This window comes from Cupressus sempervirens, chromosome 2 (assembly GCF_028749045.1).
Source record: "Cupressus sempervirens isolate cs-2001-9-10 chromosome 2, ASM2874904v1, whole genome shotgun sequence".
Taxonomy (NCBI): domain Eukaryota; kingdom Viridiplantae; phylum Streptophyta; class Pinopsida; order Cupressales; family Cupressaceae; genus Cupressus; species Cupressus sempervirens.
The window spans coordinates 280,279,324-280,294,047 of record NC_143119.1 but is presented as its reverse complement, the minus strand read 5'-3'; positions in this window follow the sequence as shown (position 1 = coordinate 280,294,047).

Here is a 14,724-nt window from a genome sequence, read left to right as displayed (position 1 = left end):
TGAAGCATAAAAGTGGAAAATCTAACAGGGTTGCAGATGCACTAAGTAGGAGACACTTGTTGCTTACAGTAATGCAGGTTGAAGTAGTTGGGTTTGTTGAACTCAAGAATTTGTACCTTGAGGATCTTGATTTTTTTGAAGCATGGAAAGCTTGTAAAGAACCTGTTGCTATAGATAGAACCAATTGGTTAGACTATTTGATTCAGGATGGCATGTTGTTCAAGGGTAGTCAATTGTGCATTCCAAGGAGTTCCATGAGGGAAAATTTGATTAAGGAGAAACACAGTGGAGGGATGGTAGGACATTTTGGTCGAGATAAGACCATTTCCATTCTTAGAGAACATTATTTTTGGCCTCAAATTTCATAGGATGTGAAGAATTTTGTACAGAGTTGCCAGGTTTGTCAAGTTGCCAAGGGGTTTAGTCACAATATTGGCCTATATCAGCCATTGCCTGTTCCATCAAGGCCATGGGAGGACATAAGTATGGATTTTGTTCTTGGATTGCCAAGGACGCAAAGGGGTAATGACTCAGTATTTGTGGTGGTTGATAGGTTCTCCAAAATGGCACATTTCATTCCATGCCACAAAACTCATGATGCTGTCCATATTGCAGACTTGTTTTTGAAAGAGGTGGTAAGACTACAAGGTCTTCCAAGGAGTATAGTTTCTGATAGAGATACTAAATTTGTGGGGTATTTTTGGAGGACATTGTGGAAAAAGTTGAGAACAGACTTGAAATTCAGTTCCACACATCACCCACAAACTGACGGCCAAACAGAAGTCTGGGCAATTTGCTGAGATGTTTAGTTCAGGATAAGCTCAAGCGATGGGATTTGATTCTACCAAAGGCAGAGTTTTCTTATAATAACTCTATAAATAGGAGTACTGGAAAATCACCATTCCAAATTGTATATGGGAATAGCCCAAGGACTGCACCAGAATTGAGGAAGATGGAACAAGGGGAGAGGACAAGTGCTAAAGCTGAGGAATTTGCTGAACATATCAAGCATCTACATGAGGAGATTCAAGCACACATTACCAAGATGAATCAAGAGTATAAAGCTAGGGCTGATCAAATGAGAAGACATAAGGAATTACAAGTAGGGGATCTAGTCATGGTGCACTTATGAAAAGAAAGATTTCCAGCCAGTACTTACAACAAGCTAAAAATGAAGAAATTTGGCCCCTGCAAAATTATTAAGAAACATGACTTAGGAAATGCATATGAGGTGGAGCTACCAGATGGTATTCACATTTCTCCCATTTTCAACATTGCAGATTTAATAGAGTATCATGATGATGGTGCAAATAAGGAGCTGGTGTTAGAGCCATGTCCAATTCCTGCTTCTAAGGAGGAGGAGATAGAAGACATTCTAGATCATCGTGTGGGTAGGAGTACCAGAAATAGGCAGTATGAAGATTATTTGGTTAAATAGAAAGGATGACTTATCGAGGACTCAACTTGGATTTCAGCAGCTGAGGTTTCCCATTTGGGATTTCCTCTACCATTCATAAAGTGACAGGGTCACTTTTCAATCTACCCTGGGTGTCTGATACAGGAGCATCCAGAGGTATACGGGCAATCCCATGTCACCCAAAAAATGTACTTAGACTTAGTTTCAGTTTCATGTGTTTTCATTTTTGGACACCCATTTGGGTCAAATAAATGTTCCAACTCTCACAGTTCCACTATCAGTGTGCTAGAAAATCCTGAAAAAATAGGAGCATGTAATTGGGTCATCATTGTGGTAAGCTAGAAGGTGTGAATTGGCCAGATGAATGTAATTGTGATTTAGAACATTCCAGAAAAAGAATTAGGTCAAAAGGCCCCACGATTTGAAAGTTATTGCATTTTTTCAAGTTTTGGAGACCTCCTAAGAATGCTTTGAAGTCAAATTAGGGGCATTAAATGACATCAAAAAGGGCCAAAAAATGGAGGATGAGCAAATTTGGTCCATACAACTATAGAGCGATTCGAGAGCTTTCCAGAAATGTAAACAGTTCATCAATCGGAGCTACGGTTCAAAAGTTATGCCTCCTGAAAGTTTGATTACTATTTTTGGATTCTTCTAGATTTGCGCCGACTTCTAACGTAGCTTCTAGAACCTTCTATTTGGTCGGTGGATGCCTACTAGCACTTTTTAGAATGTACTCCTAGTCCTTAACCCTCCAGGGTCTATTTAAGGAGATTTCAAGCATTGTAAAAGGCAGTTCAGAGTGGAGTTTGAGAGGAGGTACTGAAAGGAGAAATTATCTCCACATTTATGCTATTGTAAGCCCTTAGGGCATGTTTTGAAGTTTATATTCTTTGTACTGAATGTACTAGCTTATTTTTTAGTTAATACAATTTCCCTTTTCTGTTGTGTCCATTCTGTTCTTCAGTTTTCTCCCCATCACACTCAGAGTGAGGTTGGAATAAACTAAGTTTAAGGGACATGTTACTCTATGGTGGAAGGAACTGCAAAGAGATAGAGAGGAGGAAGGTGAAATGAAGATCTCTAAATGGAGATTGATGGTGACTAAGTTGCAAGCTAAATTCATTCCTGATGATTATGAACTTGATTTTTTTAAGAGGTTGCAAAATTTGAAACAGAAAGATATGACTATAAAAGATTATACTGAGAAGTTCTACAAGTTGACTATTTGGTCTATTCATAGAAAATTGTCAAAGGAAAAGTTAGTTTGGTATATCAATAGTTTAAGATTCAATATTCAGGAAGAGAATGGTATGCTAAATATTACTTCAGTTGAGGATGCTTATCAATATTCTTTGAGAGCAAAAGAGAAGCTAAAGAGGAAACATCAAGGTAAACCTTGAGGAAAGGAGAAGCAAGATAGCTCAGTACAAGCTAAATTGAGTATAGAGGGTGAACCAAAACTTATTGATTCGAAAAGGAGGAGAGGTGGAGGTGTGTTTAGAGGTAATTGTTTCAAATGTGGCAAAGAAGGGCATCAATCTTTTGAATTTCTGATTGGTAGGAAAACTACTATTGTGAATGAGGTTAAAGTCTAGAATAGTCAGCCTAAGCAAGGAGAAATTTTGCTAGCTCAGAAAGTACTAGTTGATGAGAGGGCATTGGATTCTTGTTAGAGGACTAGTTTGTTTAGGACTTGTTGTAAGTTTGGTGGAAAAATGATTGTAGATGGTAGTAGTACTGATAACCTTGTTGCTGAAGAGATGGTTTAGAAACTTGGTTTGAAGAGAGTGAGAAATACTTATCCGTATAAGATTGGTTAGTTGCAAGGTGAGCATGCTTTGGAACTGAGGGAGCAGTGCCTTGCTGATTTCTAGATTGGGTAGTATAAGGATCAAGTGTTGTGTGATATTATGGATATGAATAGTTTTCATGTGTTACTTGGTAGTGTTGGAAATACATATGAAGTAACTAAGAGGGGAGGGGTGAATCAGTTACCACAAAAAAATTCCAAAAATCCCTTAGATGTCTTTACTTACTGCTGATACTTAGTAAACAGTGCAGGAATACTGTAAGTTGGTAGATTAACTAATTATAGATCATCTAGCATTCATAGTTATTATTATGCTTGCAAAAGTTAAAATAAATGAACACAAGAGACACCAAATTTAACGTGGAAACCCAATATGGGAAAAATCACCAAGTAACTAGTCACCAATTTTCACTCTTCTGAAGTGAGCCCTGTTAGGAGCCAACCTTGTTAAAGGTTACAATGCACACTGTTAGGTGTGACCTTGTTAGAGGATTTAATCACCCTATTAGAAGTGGCCTGGTTAGAGGTCTTTAGAACAATTCAACTGAACTGTCACCTTGGTAGAGGATTTACAAAATGGCTATTAAACCAACTCTGTAAAGAGATTTTGGATTCATTGTTACAATGATTAGAAAGCAAAAGTGAGGTGACCTGAATGATATGCAACTTATCTTTTTCTGATTATAGATCTCTGTTCAGCTTCACTGGATCCTTACTGATCGAATACAACTTTGCAGCTCTAGCAGGATATCTAATCCTTCATAAAAATTCGCTCAATATTCACTTATTCCATCCTCATCCATATAGTCATACTCACACTTCAATTCACAATTTGAACATCTATATATCTACCTTTCAGAATATCAAGTTGGCTCAAATATAAGTTACAACAACTAAAAAAATCATTACATCCGTCAGCTATACTTATTGCATGAAACAATTGAACTTAGTATCAAAACAATAAAATCCTTTATTGGCTGACCCATCTCGGTAACTGCTACTCAAGAATGGTTTTCTAGTGTTAACCAAGTGAAGCTTGGTAAATGCTACAAACCCTGCAAAAATCCTTTGGAGACTGAGTGAACTCGATTAGCACTAACCTTCCTTTTTCTATCCTTATGAGCTCAGTAGAAACTAATTTCCTTTGATGCTCGAGTGAGCTCGGTAAACACTAACTTTTCTTCGTTAACCTTGGGAGCTCGGTTAACACTAACTTTCTGCTATAAAATCCTTTGATGCCTGAGTGAGCTCAGTAAATATTAACTTTTCTTCTTTAACCTTGGGAGCTCGGTTAACACTAACTTTCTGCTACAAAATCCTTTGATGCCTAAGTGAGCTCGGTAAACATTAACTTTTCTTCATTAACCTTAGGAGCTTGGTTAACACTAACTTTTTGCCAAAATCTTTTGATGCTCGAGTGAGCTTGGTAAGAACTAACTTTACTGAGTAATGTTCAGGAATGTTCAGTAGACATTGTAAATTGCTTTGCTAATCACTTGAGCTCGGTAGACTCTGTCTAATGACTGATATGACATTTGTGTAACATTAAAGACAATACATAATTAATAGTTGTATCCAACAAGTAGATATTGGTAGTATGATTACAGGGTTGTGCATGATTGTGTTACGAATGTGTTTATTGTTGAGAAAGGTGGTAGAAAGTTTTCCTTGATCCCTTTGTAGAATGAAGAGATCAGTAGGAGGAACCTAAGTATTGGCAACTGAGTTGAGTTAGAAAATTTTGAGAAGGTTGGAGATCAGTATGGAAAGTAGACCTATGGAACACCTGTGGTGGATGTGAAGAAGAAGAAGAAAAACAAGGAAAAGAGAGTGCAAGTTGAAGACTTGGAGGACATGTATGTAAAGAACTAGTTTGGGATTTATGTGTTGAATCCTATAAGATGTTCTTCCAACTTCTAGAACATCTTTTTGAATCTAGGGTGTCTGATGTAGGACAATCATGGGTTGGCATGTTATCCTACTCATTTTGGTAGTTTTTGCCAAGTTTTAATCATTGCCAAGTGGCTGCAATTATCAAGTGCTAGTGATTTTGTAGTTTAAGCCATGTTTAGGTTATCCCACATTGTGTTAACACTCGGGTTAATGTGTTATCCCATCTCACTCTGTAGTGTGTGCCAAGTTCCATAGTGTGTGCCAAGTGACTCTTCATGTGTTGAGTTTTCCTATTTATGCCGAGTGTCAGCATTTTGGATGTGATTACTATATTTTTGGTGTGAGTCATCTTGTGGGATTTATTTTGATCGTGATGTTTTTGATAAGATCTTTCGATGTGTCCTGACCATTGTTGGGTTGGCCTTCCTATTTTGTAATGTTCTAGAATGTTCTATAAGCCATTTTGGAAAGTATAAATAGGGGTCTCATGGATTCTTTTGGTCATTCAATTTTATAATGAAGTATAGATGCAAATTTTGAAGAGCTAGGGTTATTTCTTAGGAACTAGAGGATAGTTTGGTGGATCTAAGGGTAGAAGTGTGGATTCTTCATGGTGTTCTTATCCAGTTGTGTATCTAGACTAGCTAAGATTGGGTTTTTAAGTTGGATCTCATTGGATCTTGCAGAACTGATATTTTTGTAATTCCTATTTGTATTTGTCCCTAACCCAAAAGGCCTTATAGCCTGGCATAGTGCATGTAATCAATTATATCTATGAATAAAGATTTGTTATTTGGTATTAGATCTTGCATTATTGCTTCTTGTTGTTGTGTTTCTGTTGTGTGGTTGTTTACTAGGGGCTAGGACATCTCCTTTGGGGATTCTCCTGCCTTTCACTACATCATCCAAACCAAACCTTTTTAGTAAATACTTCAAGTACTTAGTCTTAGAAATAAAGATTCCTTCTTTATTTTGTATAATCTATAATCGTAGAAAATATTTTATCTCTCCTATCATACTCATTTTTAAATTTTTTCTTCAAATCTTTTGCAAACTTTTCACTTTCTTCATCATTCCTCCAAATATTATATCATCAACAAATATTACCAAAATCATCAAACCATCATCAGTTTCTTTCCAATAGAGATTTCTATTTGCCATACCTTTTCTATGTCCAAGCTTTGTGAAATTCTTGTCCAACCTTGCATACTAGGTTTTGGGTGCTCGCTTCAATCCATACAATGTTTTCCTCAATGTGCATACAATGTCCTTTTCACCTATCAAAGGATAACCTTTAGGATGCTAAATTTAAATTTCTTCTTCAAGTTATCCATGTGGAAATGCTAACTTGACATCCATTTGATACACTTTGAATTTTTCTGTGCTCCATAGGCTAAGAATAATCTTACTGCTTCTATTCTTCCCATTAGAGTATAGGTCTCCTCATAATCTATTCCTTCTTGTTGTGAGTAACCTTTAAATACCAATCTTGCTTTGTTACTTACAAATTCACCTTGTTCATTCATCTTATTCCTAAATACCCATTTAGTTCCTATCACATTCCTGTGTACCAGTCTGGGGACCAATTTTGATGTCTCATTCTTTACTATCTAATCCAATTCCTCTTTTATAGCTTATTTCCAATAATCATCTTTACATGCTTCATCAACATAATAAGGTTTAACTTGAGATATCAAACATATTTCTTCATTGATTCTGGTTCTTGTCATCACACCTTTATCTTTGCTTCTGATGATCTGCTTGGATGGGTGATTCTTTATCATGTTCTTTCCTAAAGTAGGAGTTTCTATCTCAACTCTTGGTTCTACTAAAAGTTCTAAGCTTTGTTCCTACCTTTTCTCTCCTTCATTTTGTAAATCATTATTAGTCTAAAAAAATACCTCATCATCCCCTGGCTTAGTAACAACATCATCATCAAAATTGTAATCAACTTATTTTCTCATCAATTCTTACATTTGCGCTTTCCAAATTGTTTCTTCTGATACTTGCTTCCCATTAACTAGTCTAGACTCATTAACACAGTCTTCCAAGGATCTTTCTATACTTTCTCTAAATTATTCAACTTTATCAGAGAGTAGATTCTTTCTAGCTTTTCTCAATCTCTTAGGACATCTACTTGAAAAATGACCAAATTCTTTACATGTGCAACAAACAAAAATTTGCATGCCTTCTGGTTCTCTCTTTGTAGGTAGATCAATACCTTCCTTTATCTTTATGTCTTCTTCTAATCTAGATACATCTTTGCTTGTGCTTTTGTTCCGTTGTATACAATAGAAGGATTCTAGATGTGAAAACTCAATATTCTACTCTTTACACAAATCTGATAACTCACCAAGAATTTCCATCATTTGGGTGTCAAAATTTTCTCTATCAGATGTAGGACTATCTTTCCTAAACATGCTCACCAGATATCTCTCAAATTTGTTAAACTTTATGTTCAAGGACTTGATTCTCTGATACCAATTGTTAGAAACAATAGTCTTGAATCAGTTATCCAACAATTAATAGATTTATATACTTTAAAAAAACTTAACCATTCAACAAAAGTAAGCAATAACCATAATAAGATGCACATAGACAATTACACAAGATATGTTGACTAGGGAAACCCTTGATCAGAGGGAAAACCCTAGTGGAAAAAATGCCCACAAGATGATGTACTAATATAAATATTCCTTATTTAAGAATAGATCCTATTAGGAGTCTATTAAAACATTTAGTGCATAGAGTCTTTGTTAGGAGACTTTGAATCCCTATTAGGAGATTCCAACCCTATTAGAAGTTGTGGTATAATGTATGCAAGATGAGCCCACTACCCAAAGATGCAATTCCAACTATAGGAAGAGCTCATTGCTCAAAAAAGTAATTTACTATTATGTTATTCTTTCCATTCTTCTATCAATTGAACCAATCACTATCAAACCTTGTAGACTAGGTCACAAACCTTGGATCACTCAACAAAACCTCAACAATGACGTTTCCTTCACTTCTGCACTGCTCTACTCAACTTCGCATTGTGGTCTTAATTTTGCTTATCATCAATCATCAATCATGCTATATGATAAAGGAAAATTTCCTTCCTTTACATCAAGTCCATAATATAATTCCCTGAGTTGATTGTTAGAGCTTCTCAATTAATCATTATAGAGCCACAATAAGAACATGTTATACTTAGTGATAACATTAATCTTCCACCTTGCAACTTCAATATCTTTTTATACATGCATTATTATGATGAGAAATCTTAGCCACATTATTACTAGTATGTCTTCTTCATATCCTTAACCTCTATTCTCAAAATAAAAACTTTACTAAGAGATAAATAACAAGTTTTCCAGAACATGCATCTATAAATTCTATCTTAGAACAAACATCACCAAAACTTACATAACTTCTTCTAGACTTATCATTTCTTCTATTAATGTTAACTGCATATACTAGATAATTGCATCAAAATCTATAACAATTGATTCTTCCTTAGCTCAAGTGTTAAAAGATAGTTTTCAAAAAAATATCCAACAAGAGTTTGAGATGACTCTGTCCATCACAGATAGTCCCCCATAAAGGAAGCATCGACATTTAGTCCAGACAACAATGGTGCTTTGTTACACTAAATTGATGCACTTTTACATCTTGTACTCTGATGTAGGAAGGGTCATAACCCCAAACACACCTCACAAATACTCAAAAGTCTCTTTGGGAAGAGACTTAGTGAATATATCTATAATCTACTCTTTAGTGCTTACATACTCCAATCTGATTTCTTTTCCCACAACTTTCTCTCTCAACATGTGATACTTCATAGAAATTTGCTTAGTTCTTGAATGCAACATTGGATTTTTAGACATATTTATTGTGCTAGTTTTGTCACAATGTATGACAATAGGCTCATTGATTTTTATCCTTATATCCTTCAACATCTGCTTCATCCAAACAACTTGATTACAATTGTTTGTTACTACAACATATTCTGCTTCTGTTGTATTTTGTGATGTACAATCCTAATTCTTGCTTAACCAAGAAACTAATTTTCCTCCAAGAAAGAATGCTCCACCTATTAGAATTAGATAATACTAAGAGGGGGGGGTGAATTAGTATTTTCAATCTTTTTACCCACAACTAGATATTATTAATTACTTTACCACAAGCATAAGAAAGAAAATCGATAATGCTGAAAAGTACAAACAATCATACAAAAAGAGAGATCATTGCACCATATTTTTTTAACTAAGGAAACCCTAGCCAATGGAAAACCCTAGTGGGGATGAAACCCACTAGATGATTCACTATATAAAGAATCTGATTAAGGATATTAACCCTGTTAGGAGTCAATCAAGAATGTATAGTGTCTCAATTCCCTATTAGGAGATTAGGCCTTGTTAAAAGCCTCAACCCTATTAGGAGTTTCTTTAACCCTACTTGGAGTTGGTAGATCATATACAAATGTCTGTAAGAAGAGTCCACTACCTTAACATGCAACTATTTAATGAGCTCTTCAGGAAATAAGTATACATACAATTCTGAGATATTTTCTATACTTTGAAAATATTCTAAAGGACAATTCTTCATACAAGAGTGACTACACACAACTTAATCTACATCATATCTAGCATAACAATGTTTTGTATTATATATCACAATGTCGCATTCACTTGTTACTCTCATTTCACAAGATCATATCAACTTCACAATCACTGATCACACATCATTATCATCATATACTTCCTCTCTTAACTTCGTAAATGAAGTTCTTTACTTATAACAACATATTCATAAATCATCATTAGAGTCAACTCATAAATAAATATTAATTAAAATAATAAATCAAGTCATTTAACACAATTTTCTCACATGCTCTATTCTACACTGAGTCATTATTGCGTTACTAATTCCTTCATAAATTGAACTTGGTCCAAGTCATACGGACATGCACACTAGTATAAGTCATCAGTATGATGTCCTACATCTCTGGTTAACTATGCAAGAGAATATTTCAAGGGAATATTCTATTATCATCAAAATTGTTATGGTGCTACAACATTGTCTACCACTTAGCCAAGTTTTTTTTATAGATAAACAAGATTGATCTGGAAAACAAATATGTTGCCATAAATGACAACCATAAATTACCTTATCTAATTGATTGGACATATTTCCAACAATCTCCCCCTTTGGCATTGATTGCAATATTTTGAGGAAATTGGCTAAGTCCTAAACATGTTGTCATACCAATCAAAATAAATAACCATAACATAATTAAATACATTTCTATTCATGTTATGAAAGAGGTTACATCCCTTATAACTTCCTATTACAACTTATTAATCCCCCTTACAATTATAACTAATTACAATTTTCTAGTAGTTGCATCAAAACTTGGAAAAGCAATCATTGAAGTTGTTTTTTTATTGAGAAAAATGTTTCTTCCAACTTTCTTTCAGTGCATCAGATACATTAATAAGTGCACATAGAGCATATGTTGCCACCTCTATTGCATTCAAGTCTATAGCCACAAATTTTTCATTAGAAGATTTTTCTAACAAACATTCCTCCAATTGATTCTCTAGCAATGTTATTTTTTAGAACAAGTGTTCTCTTAGGAGAGTGAATCTCTTCAGAGCTTTCTTATTTTTAGCTTGCAAGTCTATGATGCTAACATGAAGTATCTATATTGAGGCTCAATGGTATCCATCTTCTGATTTTTCTTCAAAAAGTTCTTAGTAACCATTTGAAGCTCAGTTACCTTTCTTTTGACCTAACCATCAAATTCTTGAAGATAATTATATGCCAAGTTGCACTTAGCATAAGCCTTTTTTACTTCCTCTATGCACTATCTCAATGCTTGAATACATATATTCAATGTTTTTATATCATTTCTCATATTAGTGCACATGGTATTCAAAAGTTTACCATCATGCTCTATTTGTGCTTGAATTGTAGCCACATTTCTGAGTGTTCTGAACACATCATCAAAAGCTTTTCCAAAATTGTTGTGCACTATTGAATATCTACAAGGGTGTCAACAGGGTTTACTACTTTCTCTATTCTATTCAAAAATGAGGTCAAAGTCTTCTCAATTGACTTGACTGATTTCTTCTTCTCAAGAATTTTACTCAAAGAAGACAAGAGACTTTGTGCTTCATCTTCATCATCTAATTTTGCTATGGCTATTACTTGAGTAAGTGGTGTGGATGGTGTTACTACTACTAGTGTCAAGGGTACATATGTAGTAGTTGCTTCACTACTAGACTAAATTCTCTTCGTGGAAGGTGCTTCTTCTTCCTTTGGTTTTTGATCCTTTTCTTCTACTTCATTTGATGAGCTGCTATAATCTACAATATTGCCAACAATGCTAGTACCAAAATCCTTGAATGGATCCTCTATTTTGTTAACTGTCACCTTGGTGTTATCTATTTGCATAGATTCACTACCAATAGTAATATATGGTGAAGAACTTGGTGTAGTTGTTAGTTCAAAATTGTGAGGAGGACTACATACTGTAGGACTATCTTCCTTTATCTATGCACACTCCTTAGGTGTCTAGCTTACTTCCTCTACCTACGCACTTTCTTTGGGCATTTGAGTTGCCTCCTTTGTTTGTGCACTTTTTCTAGGCATCTGACTTGCCTCCTCTATCTACACACTTATCTTAGGCATAGTAGACATGTATGAAACTATAGCCTCTTGAGTTTCTTTAAGAATCATGTTTCTAACTACAATAATTTCTAGTTGTGTCCTATCCATATTATTATACAAATTATAGTATTTATTCAACTATACAAAATTATTTTCATTAATAATTTGCATGTTTAGATTTTCTACCTTTGGCTTCCATGCTTTTTTCCATTCTGATGTCTTTGCTTCTTGATCAGCTGGCTCAACTGGTCTGTCACCAATTTCTTCTTCTGATTCAGATGAGGTAATCTACAAGGTTCTTCTCTTTTTGCTTGGGCCACTTGTAGTTTGTTTCATTCTTATTTTAGGAGGAGTTTTGGCCCTTTCAATCTTTGTAGGCTTCCTTGCAACTAATGTTTCCTCAGACTTCATTGAGTTCCTTAGGGTTTGTTGATGTACAACTACTACATAAGGCACATTAGGAGTTTGTGCACTTGTTTGAGCAATTGTGACCTCTTTAGTAGGTCCTACTACTATAATGGTTGTGGGGGTCAAAAGCTCAGATTGGCCACTGGCCTTAATTTCCATAGCTATTGCCATAAATGACAACCATAACTTACCTTATCTAATTGATTGGACATATTGCAAACACCACCACTAGTGCTCTTTTTGTAATCCATACTACCTACCCAATCTACATCAATATAAACACTTAGAGTAAATTCATTAGATCTATCATACCACAATTTGAACTCAAATGTTCCCTTCAAATATCTAAATATCCTTATAACTACTGCATAATGTGCTTCTCTAGGATCAGCTTGGAATCTTGCAACAATTCCAATTATATTTTCTATATCTGGCCTTGTGTGAGTTAGATATTGCAATCCTCTAGTCATAGATTTATACTTCTTCTGCTCAACAATAGGTGTCTCATCTTTTGTAGATAACTTGTGTCTAGTTACCATAGGTGTTCCAATGGTTTTGCATGTTTTCAAGCCAAACCTTTTTAGTAAATCCTTCAAGTACTTAGTCTAAGAAATAAATGTTCCTTCTTTATTCTGTACAATTTATAATCTTAGAAAATATCTCATCACTCCTATCATACTCATTTCAAATTATTTCTTCATCTCTTCTACAAAATTTTTAGTTTCTTCATCATTTCGTCCAAATATGATATCATCAACAAATATTACCAAAATTATCAAACCATCATCAATTTTCTTCCAATAGAGATTGCTATCTGTCATACTTTTGCTATATCCAAGCTTTGTTAAATGCTTCTCCAACCTTGGATACCAGGTTCTTGGTGCTTGCTTCAAGTCATACAATACTTTCCTCAAAATGCATACTATGTCCTTGTCATATGTCAAAGGATAACCTTCAGGATACTCAATATACACTTCTTATTCAAGTTCTACATTCAAAAATGTTGACTTGACATCCATTTGATACACCTTGAATTTCTTCTATGTTGCATAGGCTAAGAATAATCCTACTACTTCTATTATAGCCACTAGAGCATAGATCTCCTCATAATATATTCCTTATTGTTGTGAGTAAAATTTACATACCAATCTTTCTTTGTTCCTTACAACTTCACCTTATGCATTCATCTTATTCCTAAATACACATTTTATTCCTATCATATTCTTGTCTATTGGTCTAGGGTCAAATTCCCATGTATCATTCTTTACAATTTTATCCAATTCGTCTTTCATAGCTTATTTCCAATAATCATCTTTACATGCTTCGTCTTCACTCTTAGTTTCAACTTTAGATATCAAACATAGTTCTTCATTTACTCTACTTCTTGTCATCACACCTTTATCTTTTTTTCTAATGATCTACTTGAATGGGTGATTATTCATCATTTTCTTTCCTTTAGTAGGAGTTTCTATCTAAACTCTTAGTTGTATTGAAGGTTCTAAGCTTTTTTCTTTCCTTGGCTCTCCTTCATTCTACAAATCATTGTTAGTCTCAAGAAATATGTCATCTTTCCTTGGCTTAGTAACAACATCATCATGTGAACTATAATCAACTATTCTCTCTTGTGTCCTGAATTTCTCATCAATTCTTACATTTTCACTTTCCAAACTTCTTTCTTCTAATACTTTCTTCTTATTAACCAATATAGACTCATTAACATAGCCTTTCAAGGATCTTTCCATACTTGTTCTTAATTCGTCAACTTTTTTAGGGAGTAGATTCTTTCTAGAATTTCTCAATCTCTTAGGAAATCTACTCAAAAAATGACCAAATTATTTACATGTCCAACAAACAAAAATTTGCATACCTTCTCATTCTCTCTTTGTAAGTAGATCAATACCTTCCTTTATCTTTATGTTTTCTTCTGATATATATCCATCTTTTCTTGTGCTATTGTTCTGTTGTATCAATAGAAGGATTCTGGATCTAAAAACTCAATATTCTATTCTTTACAAAAATTTGATAACTCACAAACAATTTTCATCATTTGGGTGTTAAAATTTCCTTTGTTAGACATAGGACTATCTTTCCTAAACATGCTCACCATATATCTCCCAAAGTTGTTAAACTTTATCTTCAAGGACCTAAAGCTCTGATACCAATTGTTAGAAACAATAGTTGACTAAGATAATTGAAAGGGGAGGAGGGTGAATTAGTTATCCAACAATTAATACATTTATCTTCCTTAAACAAACTTATCCATTCAAGAAAAGTAAACAAAAACCATAATAAGATGCACATAGACAATTGCACCAGATATGTTGACTAGGGAAACCATTCGTCAGAGGGAAAACCCACGTGGGAATGATGCCCACAAGATGATTTACTAATATAAATATTCCTTGTTAGAGGATAGACCCTGTTAGGAGGCTATTACAACATTAGTACATAGAGTCCCTATTAGGAGACTTTGAATACCTATTAAGAGATTCGAACCCTATTCGGATTTTTTCCAACCTTTTAGGAGTTGTGGTAC